This window comes from Rattus norvegicus, chromosome X (assembly GCF_021556685.1).
Source record: "Rattus norvegicus strain SHRSP/BbbUtx chromosome X, alternate assembly SHRSP_T2T, whole genome shotgun sequence".
Taxonomy (NCBI): Eukaryota; Metazoa; Chordata; class Mammalia; order Rodentia; family Muridae; genus Rattus; species Rattus norvegicus.
Genome location: NC_141554.1, coordinates 156,168,577 through 156,194,562, shown reverse-complemented (window position 1 = coordinate 156,194,562; position 25,986 = coordinate 156,168,577).

Sequence of the window (25,986 nt, the reverse complement as noted above, 5' to 3'; positions counted from 1 at the left end):
AATCCCTAAGGCTCACATTTTATTCCAAATTTTAATGCAATTGAAAAATGTTTCATAATTCATGATTTTATCAAATATTTTAATTTATTTAAATGCAAATAAAACATATGCTAGAAAAGGCTGTGTTTATTGTTTATAAATATAAACATTGCTTAAGAACATGCAAGGAACATTTGTAATTATAGGTTCTCCAGCTCCATATTGGGTATACATTGTGATGCATAAAAATCTAAATTTCTATTTTTTATTGGAAAATAGATTCTTCTTTCATACAATACATACCAACCATAGTTTCTCCTACCTTTACTCCTTTCAGCTCCTTCCACCATATTATCTCTCTCCTGGATCCAGTCCCCCTCTGTCTGCCTTCAGAAAAGAGCAGGCTTCCAAGAGACAACAACCAAATGCAATACAAAAAGACAAAGCAAAACCCTCATATCAAAGCTGGACAATGCAAACTAACAGGAGGAAAACAGCCCTGGGAGCAGGCAAATGAACCAAAGACACACCTACTTCCACAGTTAGTAGGCCCGAAAAACACCAAGCTAACAGTCATAACATATACACAGAGGACCTGGTGCAGACCCTGCAGATCCCACGCTTGTCACTTCAGTTTCTTTAAACCCATGTGCACCCTGCCTTAGTTGATTCAGTGGGCCAAGGTCTTCTGCTGCCCACCATCACCTCTGTTTCATCTGGTCTTTCCCCTCCCTCTTTCACTGGATTCTCCAAGCTCCAAAGGGCAGGACCCAATGGAAACCTCCAACTTAGATTCTCTCCCTGCCCACATAATGTCTGACTGTGGATCTCTGCATCCATTCACATCTGCTGTCAGAATAAGCCTCTCTGATGCGAACTAGACAAGGCACTGGTCTATGAGTATAGCAGAGTATCATTACAAATAATTTCATTGATTATTTTTAGACCAGTGATATTTGGTTCTACTCTAGGGTTCTGGGCTATCCAGTCTTCATTTCTTGGCCATCCAAGAAGTGTTGAGCATGAACTAACTCTTGTGGAGTGGGCTGTAAGTCAAATCAGACAGTGGTGAGCCATGCCCACAAGTTATACACCACAATTGCCCCAGCACATCTTGCAAGGCAGAACAAATTGCAGGGCAAAGATTTTGTGGCTGAGTTTGTGTCCACATTTCTCTCAGAAATCATCAGGGTACTTTCCTGAACCAAAGAAACTAGACATTAGTGGGAAAAGACTCTATGCAGGCACCTGGTCCATTTCCCCATATCCGATAAATTTTGTGGGTGTTGCTCTAGGCAATGGGGCCCTGCACTGCTGTCCATATGCAGAGAACAATCCTCTGACCTAACATGATCCTGGGTTGTTTAGGGATCTCCATAGGACTCCCTTGGTCAACAGCTCAACAGAATGGAACTCAGTCCCATCAGTTGAAGCCTTACCTGTTTACAAAAGGTGTCCAAATAAGACTCCATATTCTTCATTACTAGGAGTCCTCACTAGAACCAACTTCATGGGTCCCAGGATCACCCTTATAGATCCCTAGGAACTTTCCACTGAAGCAGGTTTCCATACCATCCCAAATGCCCCCAATCTGAGCCATCACTCCAGATACTTTCTTCCTCTATCCCATCTCCTCATGCACCTGATCCCCTCTGCTCCTGTCCCCACATACTCCCAGTCCACCTACAAAATATTCTAATTCCTCTTCCCACAGAGATTCATGCATTTCCCTCCTCCCAGAACGCACTCTACCAAACCACTCTGGGTCTGAGGATTGTAGCTTCATTATCATTTACTAAAAAGTTATATCCACTTATAAGTGAATACATACTACATTTGTCTTTCTGAGTCTGGGTTACCTCGCTCAGGATTTTTTTCTAGGTGTATTTATGTGCATGAAAATTGCATTGCATTTTATAATAGTTGAGTAATAATCCATTGTGTCAATGTACCACATTCTCTTAATCCATTCTTCATTTGAGGACATCTAGGATGTTTCCAGTTTCTGGCTATTATGAGTAAAGCTGCTATGAGCATAGCTGACCAAGTGCCCTTGTGGTAGGATGAAGTGTCCTCTGTGTATATTCCCAAGAATGATATAACTGGGTCTTGAGGTTGATAGATTCCCAATTCTCTCAGGAAATGCCATAGTGACTTTCATAGTGGCTGTTTGAGTTAATACTCTCACTAGCAATGAAGGAGCATTCTCCTTGCTCCACAGCCTAGCCAATATGAGCTGTCACTTGTGTTACTGATCTTAGCCTTTCTGTCGAGTGTATGATGGAATCTCAAAGTAGTTTTGATTTGTATTTTCTTGATGGCTAAGAATGTTGAACATTTCCTTAAGTGTTTCTCAGCCATTTGAGATTCCTCTATTGAGAATTCTCTGCTTAAACCTGTACCTCGTTTTTATTATTTGGTTTTTTGTTTGTTTTGGTTTGTTTCGCAATCTAGTTTCCTTAGTTCTTTATATATTCTGTATATTAGTCTTCTATTGGATTTGGAGTTGGTTTAAAAACTATTTTCCCATTCTGTAGGTTTCTGACAGTGTCCTTTGCCTTACCGAAGCTCTGTCAGTTTTATGAGGTCCCATTTACTAATTGTTGGTCATAGAGCTTTAATATCACTGATCTGTTCATAAAATCATCTTCTCTGTCAATGTATTCCCTACTTTCTCTTCTATCAGGATCAGTGTTCTTAGTTTTATATTGATATGTTTGATCTACTTGGACTTCAGCTTGGTGCCAGGTGATAAAATGTATCTATTTAGATTCTTCTGCATGCAGATACTTAGTTTGACCATCACCATTTGTTGAAGATGCTGTCTTTTTCCAGTGTGTATTCTTGGCTTCTTTACCAAAAATCAGATATCCATAGGTGAGTGACATTCTGTTTGAGTCTTCACTTCTATTCCTTGAATCAACCTTTCTGTTTTTATGCCACTATTATGTGGTTTTTAATACTATAGGTATGTAGTAAAACTTGAAATCAGTGTTGGTGATATCTCCCGCAGTTGTTTTATTGTTCACTATTGTTTTAGCTACGTTGTGTTTTCTGTTTTTCCATATGAAGTTGAGAATTGTTCTTTCCATGTCTATGAAATATTGTGTTGAATCTTTGATGGGGATTACATTAAATCTGTAGATTTCTTTTGCTAAAATGGCTAGTTTTATGCTGCCAATCCTATTGATTGATGAGCATAGGAGGTCTTTCCATCTTCTGATATCTTCTTCGATTTCTTTTTTCAGAGACATGAAGTTCTTGTCGTACAGGTCTTTCATTTGCTTGGTTAAAGATACACCAAGATATTTTATTTGTGGCTATTGTGAAGGGTGTTATTGCCCTAATTCCTTTCTCGGATTGTTTATCCTTTGAGAAGAGGAAGGCTACTGATTTGTATGAGTTAATTTTATATCCAGACACTTTGCTGAAGTTGTTTATCAGACTTAGTAGTTCTCTAGTAGAATTTTTGGGGTCACTTATGTCTACTGTCATGTCATCTGTAAATAGTGATACTTTGACTTCTTCCTTTCCAGTTTGTATCTCTTTGATCTTCAGTTGTCATATTGCTCTAGCTAGAACTTCAAGTACTATATTGAATAGATAGGAACAGAGTGGACAGTCTTGTCTTGTTCCTAATTTTAGTGGAATTGCTTTGAGTTCCTCTGCATTTAATTTAATGTTTGGCTTATAGTAAATTTCCTTAATTATGTTTAGGTATGCACCTTGTTTCCCTGATCTCTCCAAGACTTTTATCATGAAGGGGTGTTAGATTTTGTCAAAACGTTCTCAGCATCTAAGAAAATGATCATGTTTTTTTTTTTTCTTTCAGGTTGTTGATATGGTGGATTACATTTACTGATTTTCATATATTGAACCATCCCTGAATCTCTGGGATGAAGCCTATTGATCGTGTTGAATGAAGACTTTGCTACATTCTTGGATTTGATTTGCAAGTATTTTATTTGAAAATTTGAAAGTCTGGTAGAATTCCATGCAAAAACCACCTGGCCTGGCATTGATTATTTCTTTTTTTTCTTTTGTTTGTTCGTTTGTTTGTTTGTTTTGTTTAGGAGACTGGTATTTTTTTATTTTCTATGTCTTTTATTTTCAGAATGATTTTACCAAACAACATCAATAATTTTGCTTAAATATTTTCTTCTTTTTTAATTGGGTATTCCTTATTTACATTTCTAATGTTATTCCATTTCCCAGTTTCCTGTCCATAAGCCCACTATCCCCTCCCCTTCTATAAGGGTGTTCCCCTCCCCACCAACCCCCCCTTACCTCCTCACCTCACCCCCCATAACCCCCTACACTAGGGGTTCAACCTTAGCAGAACCAAGGGTTTCTCCTTCCACTGGTGCCCCAGCAAGGCCATCCTCTGCTACATATGCAGTTGCAGCCCTGGATCAGTCCATGTACAGTCTTTGGGTAGTAGTTTAGTCCCTGGAAGCTCTGGTTGGTCAGGAGACTTTTAATGACTGCTTCTATTTCACTAGAGGTTATAAGTCTGTTTAAACTGTTTATCAAATGTTTATTTGACTTTGGTTAAGTGATATCTATGGAGAAACTTATCCATTTCTTTTACATTTTCCAGTTTGGTGGAGTACAGGATTTTAAAGTATGTGTTTATGGTTCTCTGGATTTTCTCTGTGTCTGTTGTTATGCCACCCTTTCATTTCTGATTTTGTTAATTTGGATATTCTCCCTCTTTTAAGTTTTTTTGTTATTGTTGTTAAGGGTTTGTCTATCTTGTTGATTTTCTCAAAGAACCAACTTTTTCTTTCATTGATGTTTTAAATTTAATTATTAATTAACTTTAAATCCCAGTTTCATTGATTCTTTGTATTATTACCATTGTTCCTATTTTATTGATTTCTGTCCTTAGTTTAATTATATCTTGCCATCTACTTCTTTTGCGTATGCATAATCCATTTTGTTCTAGAGCTTTCAAGTGTGCTATTAAGTTGCTAGTATGAGATCTCTTCATTTTATTTCATTCTTTTTTTTTACCTAGGCACTTAGTGCTATGAACTTTCCTTTTAGCACCACTTTCACTGTGACCCATAAGTCGAGGTATGCTGTGTATTCCTTCCCATTGAATTCTAGAATGTCTTGAATTTCTTTAGTTCTATCTCTACCCACTTTTCATTCAGTAGAGAGTTGCTCAATTTCCATGAGTTTTCAAGCTTTCTGTTGTTTCTATTGCTATAGAGATCCAGCTTTAATCTGTGTTGGTGTGTCTGATAGAATGCAGGGAGTTATTTCAATAACCTTCTGTATGCTGAAACTTGCTTTGTGTCCAGTTATATGATCAATTTTTGAGAAGGGTCCATAGGGTAGTAAGGAGATGTTTTCTTTTGTGGGTGGGTGAAACATTGTGTAAATATCTGTTAGGTACACTTGGTTTATAACATTTGCTAGGTTCAGTATTTCTCTTTTGTCTGAACAACTTGTCCTTTGGTTATAGTAGAGCATTGAAGTTTCTCAGTATCAATAGGTGTGGTGGTTTGATAGGTATGACCTTCATAGACTTACGTGTTTGAATACTTGGCCCACAGGGAGTTGTACTATTAAGAGATGTGGCCTTTATGGAGAAAGTGTGTCAATGTGTGGGTGTGCTTTGAAGTCTCCAATGCTCAGGCTCCACCCAGTGTGGAAGAGAGTCCATCTGGCTGCCTGTGGAAAACAGACTCTTGTCTGTCTTTAGATCAAGATGTAGGAATTTCAACTCCTCCTCCACCATCATGTCTACGTTGTGATAATGGCCTGAACCTGTGAAACTATAAGCCAGCCCCAATTAAATATTTCCTTTATAAGTGTTGCATTGGTCATGGTGTCTCTTCACAGCAATAAAACCCTAAGACAGTAGGTGATGAGGGTCAATATGTGATGTAACCTGTAGTAGTGTTTCTTTTACAAAAGTGGGTCCCCTTTTGTTGGGGCATAGATGTCATCTTGGTGGAATTTTTCCTTTGATGAGTATGAAGTGTCTTTTCTCATACCTTTTGATTAATTTTGGCTTTTTTTTCCCAGAGCTGGGGACCGAACCCAGGGCCTTGCGCTTGATAGGCAAGCTCTTTACCACTGAGCTAAATCCCCAACCCCCAATTAATTTTGATTAGAAGTCTATTTTGTTAGATTTTAGAATGGCTACACCAGCTTGTTTCTTGGGTCCATTTGCTTGGAAATTGTTTTTGTAATCATTTACTCTAAAATAATGTTTATCTTTGATGCTGAAGTGTGTTTCTTGCATGCATCCAAATGATAGATCCTGTTTTCACATCCATTCTGTTAGCCTGTGTCTTTTTATTGAGGAAACTGTGTTCATTGATATTGAAAGATATTGATGACCACTAATTGCTAATTCCCACTATTTTGGTGGTGGTGGAGGTAGTGGTGTGTGTGTGTGTGTGTGTGTGTGTGTGTGTGTGTGTGTGTGTGTGTGTGTGTATTTCAGGTCTTTTCGTGGGTGTAGGTTCTTTCCCTGTGTTGGAGTTTTCCTTCTAGTACCTTTTGTAGGGCTGGATTCGTGGACAGATACTGTTCAAATTTGACTTTTGATGGAATATCTTGTTTTTTCCATCTTCGGTGGTTGAAAATTTTGCTGGGTTTAGGTGTCTGGGCTGGCATCTGGGGTTTATCAGGGTATATAAGACACCTACCTATCCAAGCCCTTCTGTCTTTTAAACTCTTCTTTGAGAAATCAGGTATATTTCTAACAGTATACCTTTATATATTCATACATTTATAACTTATATGCCTTTATATATTACTTGGCCTTTCTCCCGTTCAGCCTTTATATTCTTTCTTCTTTTAAGTGTTTTGAATATTTTGTGGCAGAGGAATTTTCTTTTCTGTTCCAATTTTTTTGGGGTGCTATGTAAGCTTCATTCTTTTACCTTTATGGACCTATTCTTCTTAAAGTTAGGAAATTTTACTTCTACTGGGTGCTTAGCCCCAGGCTGCATCCTTTTTCTGAAGCAGCTCATGGGGAAGATCATTGATGGGGGTAAGATGTCTTGCAAGAAAGAGTAGGGTTGCTTTCTATAATAATGTATGCCTATCTTGACTTTAAGTTACTCTGAGGAAAGAAGCTGGAAGCCTCTGGATCTATTGACACTTGTTGCTAACAGTGGGGAGACTAGGTAAAGAATTTATTGCTAGGGCTCACTATTCTGGCCAGGCAGCCTTCCACTAGCCTGGCTGGTTAAGTCTTTTTGAACCAGAAAGGAAGGAAAGGAAAATAATTAAGATACTTTACACAGACACATATACGTTCATGCATGCATTTCCATTTTCATTCACATTCTCATTTACATATTAACACTTTCACATTTTTGTTGGGCCCAACCACCTGTTGGGAGAATACTCTCCACAAGTATTCATAATGCTTACATATAAACAGCTACCTACACACATACAAATAAACAAACAGACATATTCATATGGATGGGTGGGTGGTGGATGATGGATGTGGGAGAACTCCCCAAGTCAAACCATCCAACAAACCAACTTTATTTCTTTTCTCTGGTCTTTTTATACCTTCTTAGACAAAATGATCTTTAGAAAATTACCTAAGAGCTAAAATGTTATATAAAATGTGAGTTACAGAAGGATGTTGATATTAAGTTCAAAGTAATGTTTTATTCTAATGTGCTCATTATAAGTTGAAAGCAACAGTTTTTACATGCCCTTGCCTTATCATAGTTCACATCTATGACTTTAAACTTGGACCTAAATCTTTTTCTTTTAACACAAATTTATCCCAAGCCTGTTTCTCTTTTTAGTGTAATTATGAAAGCTCATTGTATTTCTTATTATGAAGTCTTTACTTACTATTATGCGGAATTGGGAACATTCTATTCTTGATCTTAACTTTATTACATCTTTCTAACAAAGCAACTAAGACTATCTCTTAAAACTTTCTTCTTAAAATTATTTGAATCAAATCAGGAATTCTATAGAATCATTAATTTTTCTAAAGAGCATTCATTCATGAAAGCTCATCTTAATGTTGATCTGTAAGAAATATGATCAAAAGGATGAGCTAATGCCCAGGGATTATTATATTAATTTAATAGTGACAGGAAAAGTATATCAGGTGTAAGAAGCAATCCTGAGAGGAAGTTATTTTGGGCCTTGCTATCATGCTCACCCATTGAAAACCATGCATAAATAGTGGGCCACCTCCAAGAAGGCCACCTACTATCCTTAGCCTATCCTAGATGGCTCCTGACATCCTTATATATTTTGTTTAAAATATTTTCTGGGCCTTTGAGCTAAAATTCTTTTCCTTCTTTTATTTCTATTATTCATAGGTTTAGTCTTGTCATAGCATCCAATATTTCCTGATATTTTGAGCCAGGATTTTTTAAAGATTTCACATACTCTTTGATCAATTTATCCTTTTCTTCTCTTGTGTCTTCAATGCCTGAGCTTCTCTATTCCATCTCTTTTATTCTGTTGGTGATGTTTGTCTCTATAATTCGTGTTTGCTTCCCTAGATTTCTGGAATACCTTCAGTTTGTATCTTCTTTATTGATTCTATTTCCACTTTCAGTTCTTGAACAGTTTCACTCATTTCCTTCAACAGTTTGGGTTTTTTTTTTCTTGGCTTTCTTTAAAACAGTTATTTATTTAATTCAATTGGTTGTGTTCTCCAGGCTTTCTTTAAGGAATATATTCATTTCCTCTCATTGTTTGTTTGTGTTTTCCTGGATTTCTTTACGAGATTTATTTATTTCCTCTTTACAGACCTGTATCATCCTCACCCATGGTTTATGGTCTTTTTCTTGGGCTTCAGCTATGCTGGAATATTCAGGGTCTGCTGTCGGAGTATAGCTGATCTCTAGTGGGCACATATTGTCTTGGCTGTTACTGATTGCGCTTTTACACTGGTATCTAGCCTTTGGGGTTTGGAATAATTATAGGTCTAGGTGTTGATTTCTAGGAAATCAAGAGAGGATAGTCTCTGGAATGCACACAGAGCCTGGATAGAGGGAAAAGATGCCTGCAGCTGGGATGACCCTGAAGGACTGGGTCTGCTGAGGGAACAGAGAGAGCAGAAAAGGTCTGTAGACAGGCTACCTGGTCTTCTGGCAGGTGTGACCTCTGATTGAGCAGGGAGTGTCTGTCCAAGTGGGATCAACAGGAGAAATGAAAATGGGAGAAGGGAAGCTGCAGATATTAGTCTGTTGCAGTGCTAATGACAAGCCTGAGAGATTGAGTCTGCTAGGGGAACAAAGAGAACAGAGGTCTGTGGGCTAAAATCTAAATTTCTAAAAGCTCCCTAGTTGATTCTTATTTGCAGAAATGTTCTAAATGATTTATTTGGACCATTGGGTAAATATATGCCTAAAATACATCCCCCCAGTTTCCCAAAGAGGTGCTTTCAGTGAATAAATGGTGCTTTGATGCAAATAGAGAACATTCAATCACAAGGTTCTAAATATTTCATAAAATATATGATTTTTAAATGTCCTATGTATCACTTAATGTCAGCTATGCAAGATGCCATACAAAAATTGTCTTATAGTATTTTTGCCTTTAATTGAAATACAGAAAACAGAGTCAGCATCTTTCCTATCAGAAAGCTAAGGGTTGAACTACCCAGTAACAAAGTCATTCCATATTCCCAGTGCTGTTATCTCATGCCTTCTAAACAATCTATTGTTTTAGTTTATATACTTATTTTTATTGCTCCATTTCAAGTCTTTTAATATTGAAAACAGCTTTGCATATACAAGGGATATAATTCATAAGTTAATTAATCGGCTCTGTTTTGGCTTTTGTCTTTTCAAGATGAATGACAGAAATGATTATACTAAGCAACCATTCTATTCTGCACATGAAGGCCTCAGAGGATTGTGCCAGCAATAAACTCTCTTTTATCATTATTTATTCAGACTACATTCTCATTAAAATATCCAAACAGCAGAAAAATATATAAAGTAGAAAAATATAAGTACCCTTATACCACAAAGCTTTCCCACAACATAAATAAACCACTTTAAGCAAATTCCTTTATGGTCTCAAAGATCTTACTTTTTGAACATATACTAGAAAATATACTTTTTCAAAATACGATTGTACTTTACTTATTACTTTGCAACTTTCTTATATTTCAATGTGGATATCTTTCTATGTCAGTATTTATGAATGTATGTCATTTACAATAGCTATGAATGATCCCATTACATGGAAGTCATAAATTATGATTTCTTTACTGAATATAAGCTCTTCTAGTTAAAAGCACAGCACAGTTGTTGTAAAAAAAGGTTTCTTTAATTAGAGGTAGTAGCTATACTTATTTTCAGGTATAAAGGTAATATTTACAACGTAGTAACAAATTATGTTGGTCTAGGACAGTTGTAATTGTTTTCTAACTTCCATGACCTCACTAGCCATTGTGAAGCTGATTTTCCAGCACTAGGCTTATTCCCTTCCTGCTGAGTCCTTAAGTGCAGTTAGAAAACTATCATTTGCCATTGACATGTGAAAGCTACTTAACTCCATCTATATACATGACTTGCCATGCTGTTTATTGTCATGGTTCATAAGTATTGAAGCTAGTTATGATTATTTAGATGCTTTTCTCCCTTGGCATCTGACATAGTATTTTCTGGAATCATGGAAGTTAGACAGCAATAAAGAGGCTTTCAGGACAAATCCAACTAAAATCATCTGAGTCTTGTATTCTAAGTATAGTCTCTTCAGCAATAGGAAGGCCACCCTCAACCCCTCAGAGGCTACCAAGAGGTACAATGATAACAATCCTATATTGTTTTGGGAGTCACTTGGACTACCTCAAATAATCATTCAAAAGGAGGTTTCTGGTGTCTGGTACTAAAGTCTCTCTTTACAGTAAATGGAGACCATCACAGAAAACCAAAACTAGACACAATGCAAAGACGAAGATACTGTGGGGTGCCCCAGTGCCTGCATGGTCACCACAGTTTCTGCATCTACTCTTCAGAGACCATGTTGGAAGAAGAGGTTTTAAAAATTGTAAAAGCTAGAAAGCAAGGAAGTCTGTTGAAAGACAGTCTGTCCTAGAAATGGCTGCATAAACAACGGTAGTTTCCATGCACATGCTACTGTTAAAGATGGAATACGTTGCCAGGACCAACTCATACACAAAAAACTATGATTGTCTTGAAAAAGAGAATTACCCTCTCCCAAGGCTGCCCTTTATTGGTTTTCTAATGCAGAGTGCTCAGTCTGGATGCCATATACAAACAACAAAAACAGACTCAGCTAGGTGTGCCTTTATATATTTGCACACATACATACTTGTATGTATATAAGTAGCAATAATAATCAAGGAAAAAGTCTTTAAGCCTAAGAAGGCAGGAGAAGGACTTGGGGGAGGGTGTTGGGAGGAGCTGAAGAGAAGGCAGGTAGGAGTGGAAGTAATGTAATTATATTTTAATTAAAATCATTTAAAAATCAAACTTACAAAAACTGAAAAACATGACACGGTATTTTTGAGAATGCAGAGATGAGTTCCTTTGTAAAAAAATTTTAGATTTAGTTATTTAATTGATTACTTTATGTGTATGAGTGTTTTGCCTGCATGTCTGTAAGCTACAAAAGTCAGAAGAGAGCTTTGAATCAATATGCTGGGACTACAGTTACAGATTGGCGGGAGCCACCATGTAGAAGGTGGGAATCAAGCGGGTTCTCTGCCAAACAGCAAGTGCTCTTAACCTTTCCAAAGGCATTTTTTGCACTTTATTCTCTCAGTTCTAATTACAGTATTTATTCCATGAAGTCCATGGTCCTCACTAAGGAAAATTTTAGTACTGGTGAAGATAAGAGAACAAACTTGGTGAGAAATTAGTTCATGTTTCTTCAAACCAACCACAGTGACAACACATCTAAAATGCCTTTTGAAATCCCTGATTCTCAGTTAACCAGATGAGGGTATTTAGCAGTTCTTTCTTTGCAGCCATTTAATAGGCAAGCTGATGACAGCTACCTACTGAGTTGTCTCCAGTTTCTTAGTAAGCAAAAGTATTTCCCTGGTTAGTGAATTAATACTGGTATACAGAGACTAGAGAGATGGCTCAGAAGTTAAGAGTACTTGGTATTCTTGCAGAGGACAAAGATGACATACATCCCAGCACCCACATGATGGCTCATGACCATTTGTATTTCCATGATACAAGATCTGAAATTCTCTCCACGGCCACCAGGCACACAAATGGTGCATAGGCATGCATAAAAGCAAAACACTCATATTCATAAAACATAAATAAAATTATTTTTTAAAAGAATGTTAGATAATTTGGCTCTTTCTGTGATCACCAAGCTAAGTTAAGTTGTGACTTGTAAAAACTTAGTTCTGATTCAAACCAAGACATTTCAGGGAGGGATGGGTGAGACACAAATCATGCTTAGGAAGCTTCCTAGAACCACAAGCATGATTTATATTACCCTAAAAAATCTTGGATTATTTCCTCTATTTTTTTTTAAATTTACAGCTATGCAAAGAAATTTATTACAAGGGATTGGGGCATACAGCTATGGGAGCTGAGAGGTCCCAATATGTTCTATCTGCAAGATGGGGGCCCCCAGAGAGCAAGGTATGGCATTCTGGAATAATCCCTGAGCCCAACAGTACAGACAGTCAATAGCATAAGTTCCATTCTGAGTGACAAGGCATTGGTTGGTTTGGGCTATGAACTCAGCCTGAATTCAGTCTACTGATTTACATGCAAACTTCTCCTAGAAGACTCTCACAGACACACCCACAATCACATTTGAGCACCTATCTGGGCATCCCTTTTCCCTGGCAACACATAAAATGAACCATCATAACTCATTTTTCTTTGTTCTCACAAACATTTTATGTTTACATGATCTGTGATCTTCCTTGAAGATCCCTCTCACTTCCCTGGAATGAATCCTTCTTTTCCTTCCTTATTTTCTATTTCATAACATGGTTCATTTAAAAAAATCTTTCCTCTTTTGACAAATGTTTATAAAGAAAATCTTTTATATGACAAAACAAAACAAAACAAGACAAACAAACAAATGTTTCCTTTGCAGAGGAAAAAACAAACTAACAAACAAATACCACACAGGGAGACCACTGATTCTGTTTGGAATAGAATTACTTTATGCAACCAACCATAAATATACAGCTAAGCACTTTTTAATCATATCTTGGTGCGTGTGCGTGCGTGTGCGTGCGTGTGTGTGTGTGTGTGTGTGTCTGTGTGTGTGTCTGTGTGTGTGTCTGTGTATCTGTGTGTCTGTGTGTCTGTGTGTCTGTGTGTGTCTGTGTGTCTGTGTGTCTGTGTGTCTGTGTGTGTCTGTGTGTGTATTTGGAGGAAGGTTAAAATTGCCAGGATGCTTCACTGATCTCAACCTCTTTCAAGAATGGATTTCAAAACTAGGAAGTCTGGTGTGCCACTTCCTTGAGCCCCTTAAATGTGCCAGTTTGCATCATGCCAGTCACCTTAAGATGTGGTAGAAGCTGTGGGTGCTTTTAGTAGAAAAATGCTCAGTAGTAAATTTTGGACCTACTTCAAGGTGGAACAAATTGATGAAAATGATATTATTGCAATAAAAGCAATTCATGGAGTCATTTGAATAGTGACAGGTGTGTTCATACAGTTGTATAACTGTTCAGAAAAAATGTGTTCAGAGGGTAAAAACAATCCTTTGTTGGATTTCACATTTTCTTTTCAAATCAGAAAATAAGGCCCCTTTACAGAGAGGCCACGCACACCCGTTTAAAGAGTGGGTCTCTGCTGCCACCTTCTGGCTTTGGGATAAAAACGAAACAGTAATCAAAGACCATAAAGGATTTTCTTTTTCTTTTTTCTTTTTTTCAGTAATGTATTTATTTGTTCACTATTACATCCTGATCGCAGCCCCCCTCCCTCCTCTCCTCCAAGTCCCACACTTACAAGTCCCTCCACCTATGACCCTCAGAGAAAGAGAAGCCCTTCTTATCACCCCAACCCTGGGACAACTTGTCCTATCAGGACTAAGTACATCCTCTCCCACTAAGGCCCAAGCAGACCTTCCAGTTAGAGGAACAAGACCCAATGGCAGGCAACAGAGTCAGAGATAGACTCTGCTCCAAATGTTAGGGGATCCACATGCAGACCAAGCTGCACAACCAGCCCCTGCATATGCTTTGCTCCATCTCTGTGGGCCCCCGTGGGCCATGTCAGTTCACTTTGTAGGTCTTCTGTGGTGTCCATGTCTCCTCCTGCTAGCTCCCTTCTATCAGAAGTCTGGGAACAGAAATCAGAGGGTGTGGTAGGGCAGGGCTGCTAACTAGCTGGAGACTCTAGCTGAGATTCCTACCATTGGGTTATATTGGGACTGAAGTGGACATCTTCTATAGCCAGGCAGGACTTCCAGTGGAGGGAGGAGGACATCAACCCACCCATAAAACATTCAACCCAAAATTTTCCTGCCTACAAGATGTTCAGGGAAAATGATGGAGTAGAGACTGAGGGAAAAGTCAATCAATGTCTGGCCCAATTTGAAACACATCCCATGTGAAAGAGCCAAACCCTGACACTATTCACAATACTCTGCTATGCTTGCAGACAGAAACCTATCATAACTGTCTCCTGAGAGGCTTCATCCAGCAGCTGATGGGAACAGATGTAGAGACCCATAGCCAAACATTAGGCAGAGCTTGGGGAGTCTTGTGGAAGAGTGAAGGATGTTCTTTCTTTCTTTTTTTTTTTTTAATGTAATACCAGTAAGGATTCTTGGAGACCTGAGGTTAAAACCTGAGACCTGGATGATACTGGAGAAATCAGGTACATGTTTTAATCCATTCACCTAACTGGGCTGCCTGGTCTGTCATCAGTGAGATTATGTGCCTATCCCTGTAGAGGCTCGATGTGCTAGGGTAGGGGAATACCCAGGTGGCCACACCTCTCAGAGGAGAAGGTAGGAGGGACTGTTTGAGGAGGCAATAATTAGGATATAAAGTGAATAAATAAATTAATGGAGAAAATGTAATGAATAGGGTCAAACAAAAGACAGGAAGCAAGACTTTGTCACTGAAGCTGAAATATATGATAAAAAGCCTCATGTAACATCTGGAAAAGAAAAGAAAATTGCTAAAATTAAGACCTCAACAGATGGATATAAAATCTCATTGGGCAAAGCTGGAAATAGGATTAATACACCAGAACACAAGCTGGCAGATGTTATCTATAGAGTGGGAAAGTAAAAAGAGAAGGCATTCCAAAAAGAGTAGAACAGGCATACAGAAATGGTAGGGAAGTCAAATGAAACTGTAGGAAGAGGACCCAGAAAAAATGATAAAAGGGCATCAGCATCCCTTGGGGCAGCAGATACAATCCTTGAGGAATATAGTTAATTTATAATGTTGACATGAATATTTCTATATTCATGAAAAAATGAAATAAATTATTTAAAACCCTGCTACATGGAAAAACTAGGTCTAAATGTCTTCACAAATACCCAGAAGGAAACTAATGAAAAAAATAGACATACACTAACAAAGTGAACAGAATGTGCTTCAAAAGACACCAGTAAGATAGAGAAATGGGGGCTGCAGAAATGGTTCAGTGGTTAAGAACACGTGTTGCTCTTGGAGAGGATGCAGGTTTGGTTTCCAGCACCCACCCACGTGATAGATCGCAGTCATCCATAACTCCAGTTCCAGGGGATCTGATACCCTCTTCTGACGACTCTGAGCACCAGAAACAAACGTGATACATGTGTGTGTGTGTGTGTGTGTGTGTGTGTGTGTGTGTATACAAACAGGCAAAATATCCATGCGCATAAAATAAAACTTTAAATGCTTCAAACAATGTAAAGATACCAAAACAACAACCAATATAAAGGAACAAAATTTGGCACATATAGTATCTGATAAGAGATTTTTATCAAAAATACATAAATAGTTCTTATAACAGGTCTTGATGGCAAGTATCTCTAATTCCAGAGTTTGGACAACTCAGTCAGGAAGATCAGAACTTTAGGACCAGCTTGGTGTAAGCAGCCATTCCCTATCTCACAAAACAAAGACTCTTCTAAATCAACAATGAGAAAACAAATAACTCAGACACCAGGCAGAGGATTTTAACTTCCTCCATCCCATAGCACTTAAGATAATCAGTGTCAGCGTCTTAATTAGGGTTTTATTGCCCTGAACAGACACCATGACCAATGAAATATTTATAAGGGAGAACATTTAATTGTGGCTGGCTTACAGGTTCAGAGATTCAGTCCATTTTCATCAAGGCAGAAACATGGCAGCATCCAGGCAGGCATGGTGAATGAGGAGATGAGAGTTCTACACCTGCATCTGATGGAAGTCAGGAACAGACTGAGCATCCTCAGTCAGCTAGGAGGAGGGTCTCCAAGCCCATCCCTCAGTGACACAGCTCCTCCAACAAGGCCATACCTTCTAATAGTGCCACTCCCTGGACCAAGCATATGCAAACCATCAAAGTCAGTAACCATTAGGGAAATAAAAAACAAAATGTAATGTCTCTCTCTACTCATTATAATGGCTAGAATCAGAAGAGGAAAAAAAGTGTTGGTGGGAATTTGGAGAAATTGAAAGTTTCATACATTGCTTCAAAACATTAAAAATAGCAGCATAATATTATCTATCTGGTCAATTCCTATCAATGTATAGCCAAGAACTATGAAAATATGTTCATGAAATGTCATGCACATGAATGTTCATAGAAGTAATATCCATTGAGATTATAACAAACATAAATAACTATTGAATTAATAAAATAACAAAAGTGTTATCTAAATAAGGGGGAATGTTACTGAACTCTTAAAAGAAGAAGTGATAATTACTGTAACATGAATGACTTTGGAACTTTGTGGTAAGGGAAAGAACCCAGGCACAAAAGACTGTATGACTCCAGAACCCATGTGGTCAAAGGAGAGAAGTAACTCCAGCAAGGTCCTCTGATCACTGCAACACTGCGCTGCATGTGCACACACATACATACAAAGACAAAATAAATAATAAAAATATTTTAAAATTAAAACGGCCATGTTAATGAAGTGTATTGCAATAAGACTACTTACAAATACTATATCGGAATATGTCCTCAGGGATGTTAGATAACCCTCCCCAGACTGCACACTATTCCTATTCACCTCCTTTACTTAATCATTTTCTGTCAATTTTTGTTTATTCTTCCTGTATTTTTTTCTAAAAACAAGCAATACTCTCATTCCTTTTCTTTTTTTTTTTTTAATTAACTTGAGTATTTCTTATATACATTTCAAGTGTTATTCCCTTTCCCGGTTTCCGGGCAAAATCCCCCTCCCCCCTCCCCTTCCTTATGGGTGTTCCCCTCCCAACCCTCCCCCCATTGCCGCCCTCCCCCCATAGTCTAGTTCACTGGGGGTTCAGTCTTAGCAGGACCCAGGGCTTCCCCTTCCACTGGTGCTCTTACTAGGATATTCATTGCTACCTATGGGGTCAGAGTCCAGGGTCAGTCCATGTATAGTCTTTAGGTAGTGGCTTAGTCCCTGGAAGCTCTGGTTGCTTGACATTGTTGTACTTTTGGGGTCTCGAGCCCCTTCAAGCTCTTCCAGTTCTTTCTCTGATTCCTTCAACGGGGGACCTATTCTCAGTTCAGTGGTTTGCTGCTGGCATTCGCCTCTGTATTTGCTGTATTCTGGCTGTGTCTCTCAGGAGCGATCTACATCCGGCTCCTGTCGGTCTGCACTTCTTTGCTTCATCCATCTTGTCTAATTGGGTGGCTGTATATGTATGGGCCACCTGTGGGGCAGGCTCTGAATGGGTGTTCCTTCAGTCTCTGTTTTAATCTTTGCCTCTCCCTTCCCTGACAAGGGTATTCTTTTTCCTCATTTAAAGAAGGAGTGAAGCATTCACATTTTGATCATCCGTCTTGAGTTTCGTTTGTTCTAGGGATCTAGGGTAATTCAAGCATTTGGGCTAATAGCCACTTATCAATGAGTGCATACCATGTATGTCTTTCTGTGATTGGGTTAGCTCACTCAGGATGATATTTTCCAGTTCCAACCATTTGCCTACGAATTTCATAAACTCGTTGTTTTTGATAGCTGAGTAATATTCCATTGTGTAGATGTACCACATTTTCTGTATCCATTCCTCTGTTGAAGGGCATCTGGGTTCTTTCCAGCTAATGGCTATTATAAATAAGGCTGCGATGAACATAGTGGAGCACGTGTCTCTTTTATATGTTGAGGCATCTTTTGGGTATATGCCCAAGAGAGGTATAGCTGGATCCTCAGGCAGTTCAATGTCCAATTTTCTGAGGAACCTCCAGACTGATTTCCAGAATGGTTTTACCAGTCTGCAATCCCACCAACAATGGAGGAGTGTTCCTCTTTCTCCATATCCTCGCCAGCATCTGCTGTCACCTGAGTTTTTGATCTTAGCCATTCTCACTGGTGTGAGGTGAAATCTCAGGGTTGTTTTGATTTGCATTTCCCTTATGACTAAAGATGTTGAACATTTCTTTAGGTGTTTCTCAGCCATTCGGCATTCCTCAGCTGTGAATTCTTTGTTTAGCTCTGAACCACATTTTTTAATAGGGTTATTTGTTTCCCTGCGGTCTAACTTCTTGAGTTCTTTGTATATTTTGGATATAAGGCCTCTATCTGTTGTAGGATTGGTAAAGATCTTTTCCCAATCTGTTGGTTGCCGTTTGGTCCTAACCACAGTGTCCTTTGCCTTACAGAAGCTTTGCAGTTTTATGAGATCCCATTTGTCGATTCTTGATCTTAGAGCATAAGCCATTGGTGTTTTGTTCAGGAAATTTTGTCCAGTGCCCATGTGTTCCAGATGCTTCCCTAGTTTTTCTTCTATTAGTTTGAGTGTGTCTGCTTTGATGTGGAGGTCCTTGATCCACTTGGACTTAAGCTTTGTACAGGGTGATAAGGATGGATCGATCTGCATTCTTCTACATGTTGCCCTCCAGTTGAACCAGCACCATTTGCTGAAAATGCTATCATTTTTCCATTGGATGGTTTTGGCTCCTTTGTCAAAAATCAAGTGACCATAGGTGTGTGGGTTCATTTCTGGGTCTTCAATTCTATTCCATTGGTCTATCTGTCTGTCTCTGTACCAATACCATGCAGTTTTTATCACTATTGCTCTGTAATACTGCTTGAGTTCAGGGATAGTGATTCCCCCTGAAGTCCTTTTATTGTTGAGGATAGCTTTAGCTATCCTGGGTTTTTTGTTATTCCAGATGAATTTGCAAATTGTTCTGTCTAACTCTTTGAAGAATTGGATTGGTATTTTGATGGGGATTGCATTGAATCTATAGATTGCTTTTGGTAAAATGGCCATTTTTACTATATTAATCCTGCCAATCCATGAGCATGGGAGATCTTTCCATCTTCTGAGGTCTTCTTCAATTTCTTTCCTCAGTGTCTTGAAGTTCTTATTGTACAGATCTTTTACTTGCTTGGTTAAAGTCACACCGAGGTACTTTATATTATTTGGGTCTATTATGAAGGGTGTCGTTTCCCTAATTTCTTTCTCGGCTTGTTTCTCTTTTGTATAGAGGAAGGCAACTGATTTATTTGAGTTAATTTTATACCCAGCCACTTTGCTGAAGTTGTTTATCAGCTTTAGTAGTTCTCTGGTGGAACTTTTGGGATCACTTAAATATACTATCATGTCATCTGCAAATAGTGATATTTTGACCTCTTCTTTTCCGATCTGTATCCCCTTGATCTCCTTTTGTTGTCTGATTGCTCTGGCTAGAACTTCAAGAACTATATTGAATAAGTAGGGAGAGAGTGGGCAGCCTTGTCTAGTCCCTGATTTTAGTGGGATTGCTTCAAGTTTCTCTCCATTTAGTTTAATGTTAGCAACTGGTTTGCGGTATATGGCTTTTACTATGTTTAGGTATGGGCCTTGAATTCCTATTCTTTCCAGGACTTTTATCATGAAGGGGTGTTGAATTTTGTCAAATGCTTTCTCAGCATCTAATGAAATGATCATGTGGTTCTGTTCTTTCAGTTCGTTTATATGATGGATCACGTTGATGGTTTTCCGTATATTAAACCATCCCTGCATGCCTGGGATGAAGCCTACTTGATCATGGTGGATGATTGTTTTGATGTGCTCTTGAATTCGGTTTGCCAGAATTTTATTGAGTATTTTTGCGTCGATATTCATAAGGGAAATTGGTCTGAAGTTCTCTTTCTTTGTTGTGTCTTTGTGTGGTTTAGGTATAAGAGTAATTGTGGCTTTGTAGAAGGAATTCGGTAGTGCTCCATCTGTTTCAATTTTGTGGAATAGTTTGGATAATATTGGTATGAGGTCTTCTATGAAGGTTTGATAGAATTCTGCACTAAACCCGTCTGGACCTGGGCTCTTTTTGGTTGGGAGACCTTTAATGACTGCTTCTATTTCCTTAGGAGTTATGGGGTTGTTTAACTGGTTTATCTGTTCCTGATTTAACTTCGATACCTGGTATCTGTCTAGGAAATTGTCCATTTCCTGAAGATTTTCAAATTTTGTTGAATATAGGTTTTTATAGTAAGATCTGATGATTTTTTGAATTTCCTCTGAATCTGTAGTTATGTCTCCCTTTTCATTTCTAATTTTGTTAATTTGGGCGCACTCTCTGTGTCCTCTCGTTAGTCTGGCTAAGGGTTTATCTATCTTGTTGATTTTCTCAAAGAACCAACTTTTGGTTCTGTTGATTTTTCTATGGTCCTTTTTGTTTCTACTTGGTTGATTTCAGCTCTGAGTTTGATTATTTCCTGCCTTCTACTCCTCCTGGGTGTATTTGCTTCTTTTTGTTCTAGAGCTTTTAGGTGTGCTGTCAAGCTGCTGACATATGCTCTTTCCTGTTTCTTTCTGCAGGCACTCAGCGCTATGAGTTTTCCTCTTAGCACAGCTTTCATTGTGTCCCATAAGTTTGGGTATGTTGTATCTTCATTTTCATTAAATTCTAAAAAGTTTTTAATTTCTTTCTTTATTTCTTCCTTGACCAGGTTATCATTGAGTAGAGCATTGTTCAATTTCCACGTATATGTGGGCATTCTTCCCTTATTGTTATTGAAGACCAGTTTTAGGCCGTGGTGGTCCGATAGCACGCATGGGATTATCTCTATCTTTCTGTACCTGTTGAGGCCCGTTTTTTGACCAATTATATGGTCAATTTTGGAGAAAGTACCATGAGGAGCTGAGAAGAAGGTATATCCTTTTGCTTTAGGATAGAATGTTCTATAAATATCCGTTAAGTCCATTTGGCTCATGACTTCTCTTAGTCTGTTGACATCACTGTTTAATTTCTGTTTCCATGATCTGTCCATTGATGAGAGTGGTGTGTTGAAATCTCCCACTATTATTGTGTGAGGTGCAATGTGTGTTTTGAGCTTTAGTAAGGTTTCTTTTACGTATGTAGGTGCCCTTGTATTTGGGGCATAGATATTTAGGATTGAGAGTTCATCTTGGTGGATTTTTCCTTTGATGAATATGAAGTGTCCTTCCTTATCTTTTTTGATGACTTTTAGTTGGAAATTGATTTTATTTGATATTAGAATGGCTACTCCAGCTTGCTTCTTCTGACCATTTGCTTGGAAAGTTGTTTTCCAGCCTTTCACTCTGAGGTAGTGTCTGTCTTTGTCTCTGAGGTGTGTTTCCTGTAGGCAGCAGAATGCAGGGTCCTTATTGCGTATCCAGTTTGTTAATCTATGTCTTTTTATTGGGGAGTTGAGGCCATTGATATTGAGAGATATTAAGGAATAGTGATTATTGCTTCCCTTTATATTCATATTTGGATCTGAGGTTATGTTTGTGTGCTTTCATTCTCTTTGTTTTGTTGCCAAGACGATTAGTTTCTTGCTTCTTCTAGGGTATAGCTTGCCTCCTTATGTTGGGCTTTACCATTTATTATCCTTTGTAGTGCTGGATTTGTAGAAAGATATTGTGTAAATTTGGTTTTGTCATGGAATATCTTGGTTTCTCCATCAATGTTAATTGAGAGTTTTGCTGGATACAGTAACCTGGGCTGGCATTTGTGTTCTCTTAGGGTCTGTATGACATCAGTCCAGGATCTTCTGGCCTTCATAGTTTCTGGCGAGAAGTCTGGTGTGATTCTGATAGGTCTGCCTTTATATGTTACTTGACCTTTTTCCCTTACTGCTTTTAATATTCTTTCTTTATTTTGTGCGTTTGGTGTTTTGACAATTATGTGACGGGAGGTGTTTCTTTTCTGGTCCAATCTATTTGGAGTTCTGTAGGCTTCTTGTATGTCTATGGGTATCTCTTTTTTTAGGTTAGGGAAGTTTTCTTCTATGATTTTGTTGAAGATATTTACTGGTCCTTTGAGCTGGGAGTCTTCACTCTCTTCTATACCTATTATCCTTAGGTTTGATCTTCTCATTGAGTCCTGGATTTCCTGTATGTTTTGGACCAGTAGCTTTTTCCGCTTTACATTATCTTTGACAGTTGAGTCAATGATTTCTATGGAATCTTCTGCTCCTGAGATTCTCTCTTCCATCTCTTGAATTCTGTTGGTGAGGCTTGTATCTACAGCTCCTTGTCTCTTCTTTTGGTTTTCTATATCCAGGGTTGTTTCCATGTGTTCTTTCTTGATTGCTTCTATTTCCATTTTTAATTCCTTCAACTGTTTGATTGTGTTTTCCTGGAATTCTTTCAGGGATTTTTGCGATTCCTCTCTGTAGGCTTCTACTTGTTCTCTAAGGGAGTTCTTCATGTCTTTCTTGAAGTCCTCCAGCATCATGATCAAATATGATTTTGAAACTAGATCTTGCTTTTCTGGTGTGTTTGGATATTCCATGTTTGTTTTGATGGGAGAATTGGGCTCCGATGGTGCCATGTAGTCTTGGTTTCTGTTGCTTGGGTTCCTGCGCTTGCCTCTCGCCATCAGATTATCTCTAGTGTTACTTTGTTCTGCTATTTCTGACAGTGGCTAGACTGTCCTATAAGCCTGTGTGACAGGAGTGCTGTAGACCTGTTTTCCTCTCTTTCAGTCAGTTATGGGGACAGAGTGTTCTGCTTTCTGGCGTGTAGTTTTTCCTCTCTACAGGTCTTCAGCTGTTCCTGTGGGCCTGTGTCTTGAGTTCACCAGGCAGCTTTCTTGCAGCAGAAAATTTGGTCTTACCTGTGGTCCCGAGGCTCAGGTTCGCTCGTGGGGTGCTGCCCACGGGCTCTCTGCAGCGGCAGCAACCAGGAAGACCTGTGCCGCCCCTTCCGGGAGCTTCAGTGCACCAGGGTTCCAGATGGTCTTTGGCTTTTTCCTCTGGCGTCAGAGATGTGTGTGCAGGGAGCAGTCACTTCTGGTTTCCCAGGCTTGTCAGTCAGCAAGGCTGTATGAAATACTCAATTGCTGATGATGAAGCAGTAGGAACACAGTGCAGCCCAATCTTTTGTTTTTAAGGTGCAGTGATTTTGCTCTCGAATTGTAACTTCAGGCAGTCTGTGTGGCTATGAGGCACAAACAGACATGCAATTCATCAGGAACTCTTCAGTCTTCAGAGTTGCAAAGGGCAATTCAAACACTCCATTCATTTATCTCCTCGTGCTCTTTAATCTTCTTTCCTCAACTCCTAAACTTCCCCCCGCCCTCTCATTCCTTTTCTTATACAAAACAAGAAATAACATACCACAGAAAGCCCTTTACCTTGCACGTTTCATGCATTAGTACAACAAAGAGATTATCACCATTAGCACATAGAGACCATACTTACTCTGTGTCAGGCCACATAGCACCCTTTCAACCAGTTCCATATAAATGGTTATTTTGATTATGATATTTTCTTATTAAGCATACTGCTACACTAAATAACTCAGTGCATATGTTGCTTCATTATTTGTGGAGAACTATGTTCTGGCTAATTTACTAGGAATGAGATTGCCCTGTCAAAGTACAAAATATTGCTAAATCTCTCTCCTTAAGAGTCATTATTAATTTCAAGCTCTGATTAGCAATATGCCAGACTCATCTTGTCCCACATGCACTAGAACTGTTGCCCACAAAATATGTTCCCAAGCTTATGAAATCTCCACTCTCAGCTAACAATTTTGCTTCCTACCTGAGAATATTGGTATAAGAACCTTCCTCAGAAATCTACTGATATTCATGACTCCAATATTTTTATTCCTGCCCCTCCTTTCCATATTATTCTACTTTACCTTAGTATTTGATTTCTCCAATTAACATACACATACAAGGAAAGAATTAACCTTGAGGAGATTCTTCAACCTGGGGGTTTGGGGAAGCATACTTGCTGCTCCAAAATATGAGATAGAGCTGTTCTCGGACCATGATTTCAAAGGAAATTTGCCTGATTCAGGTGTTCTGCATCAGTTGTTCTCAAGCCTTAGTGCGTGTTAGTATCCTATGAAGAGTATGTTAAAACATGGGGCTTCTAATTCAGTACATTTGGAGTAGGCTCGCCTGAATTTGCATTTCTAATATATCCCCCAGGTGGTTTTGATGTAGCATTTCTGAGAACCTTATTTGAAAAACCACTGCTTTTTATATTTAACACATCAAGTTTGAACACAATGTGCATTAAGGGTGCATTTGTCAATCAATTTTAAAAGTGGAAATTTTTTCCGTTTTAAATTTATAAAATACATTACCTTAAAACACACAGACACACTCACGCAAATCTTTTGATCTCACTCTATCCACCAGCTACTGCTTGGTTTCTTTGTTCCCTCTGAAAGAAATTTCCTCAAAGCAAGGCCTTTCTCAGCAGTCTCCAATCTCTTGAGTCTTACTTCACCAGAGTGCAGTCAGGCTTTCATTCTGACTACTCCATCACAACTGTGCTCAGTGAAGTCTACAATGACCTCCATATTAAGTGATCTACCTTCAAGTTTCCGTTCTCATCTAATTGACCAATAGGCAGCATTTGACAGTGAATCACACCCTTCTCCTTTCTTCTGGCTTTCAGAATACCACATACTTCTGGGTTTTCCTCCCATTTCATTTGAGTCTGTCTTCCTTGTTGGCTCTCCTTTGAGCCCACCTCAATATCAGTCCTTACTTCTATAACTTTCCGAGACACTGAACTGAATGACTTGAAATATCATTTTAAGCAAATAATCATCAACTTTAAAATCTACAGTCGGACCCAATGGATATGTCTAATTGCGCCCTCAAACATATGTATTCTCATATTTAATAGCCCCCTCAAATCCAGTATCACCGATTCATTTTTAAAATTCTAGCTATTGAGCCAGTGAAATGACTCAGTGGGCAAAGGTGCTCGCCACTAGGCTTGATGATCTGAGTTTAATCTCTAGACCCCACATAGTGGAGGGAGAGAGCAACTCCTCCTACTTGTCCTATGACCTTCACACACGTGCTGGCATGCACAAGCACACGTGGATGCATGCAAATGTGAACACATGCACGCACAACATAAATAAATAATATCATTTAAATTTTAAAATCATAATTATTAATTCACATTGTTTAAAATTATAAGTTTTGTTGTGACATTTCCAAACTTGTATAAAGAACAGTTTGGTGAAATCTACCTTAATACTTTAACCCTGCATTTTCAACTTCTTGTTCCCTATTTCTCCCTCAACAATCTCTCTACTATTTTCAGGAACCTTTATTATTAAAAACATTTAGCTTCTACATATGAAGGGAAATTTAGTTGACCTTCTATGTCATTTATTTTATTTAACATGATGACCTCCTCTTTTCCTGGAAATTAAATTAATTCATTCTTATTATGGTTGAAAATATCTTGGGCATATACCTAAAAGATGCACCACCATACAACAAGGACTCTTGTTCAGTAATTTTCATTGTAGGTTTATTCATAATAGCCAGAAACTGGAAACAACCTAATGTCCCTCAACTGAAGATAAAGAAAATATGGTATATTTATGCAATGGAATATTACTCAGCTATTAAAAACAGTGGCATCAGGAAATTTGCAGTCAAATGAATGGAACTAGAAAAAAATCATCGTGAGTGAGGTAACCCAGACTCAGAAAGGGAAATGTGGTGTGTACTC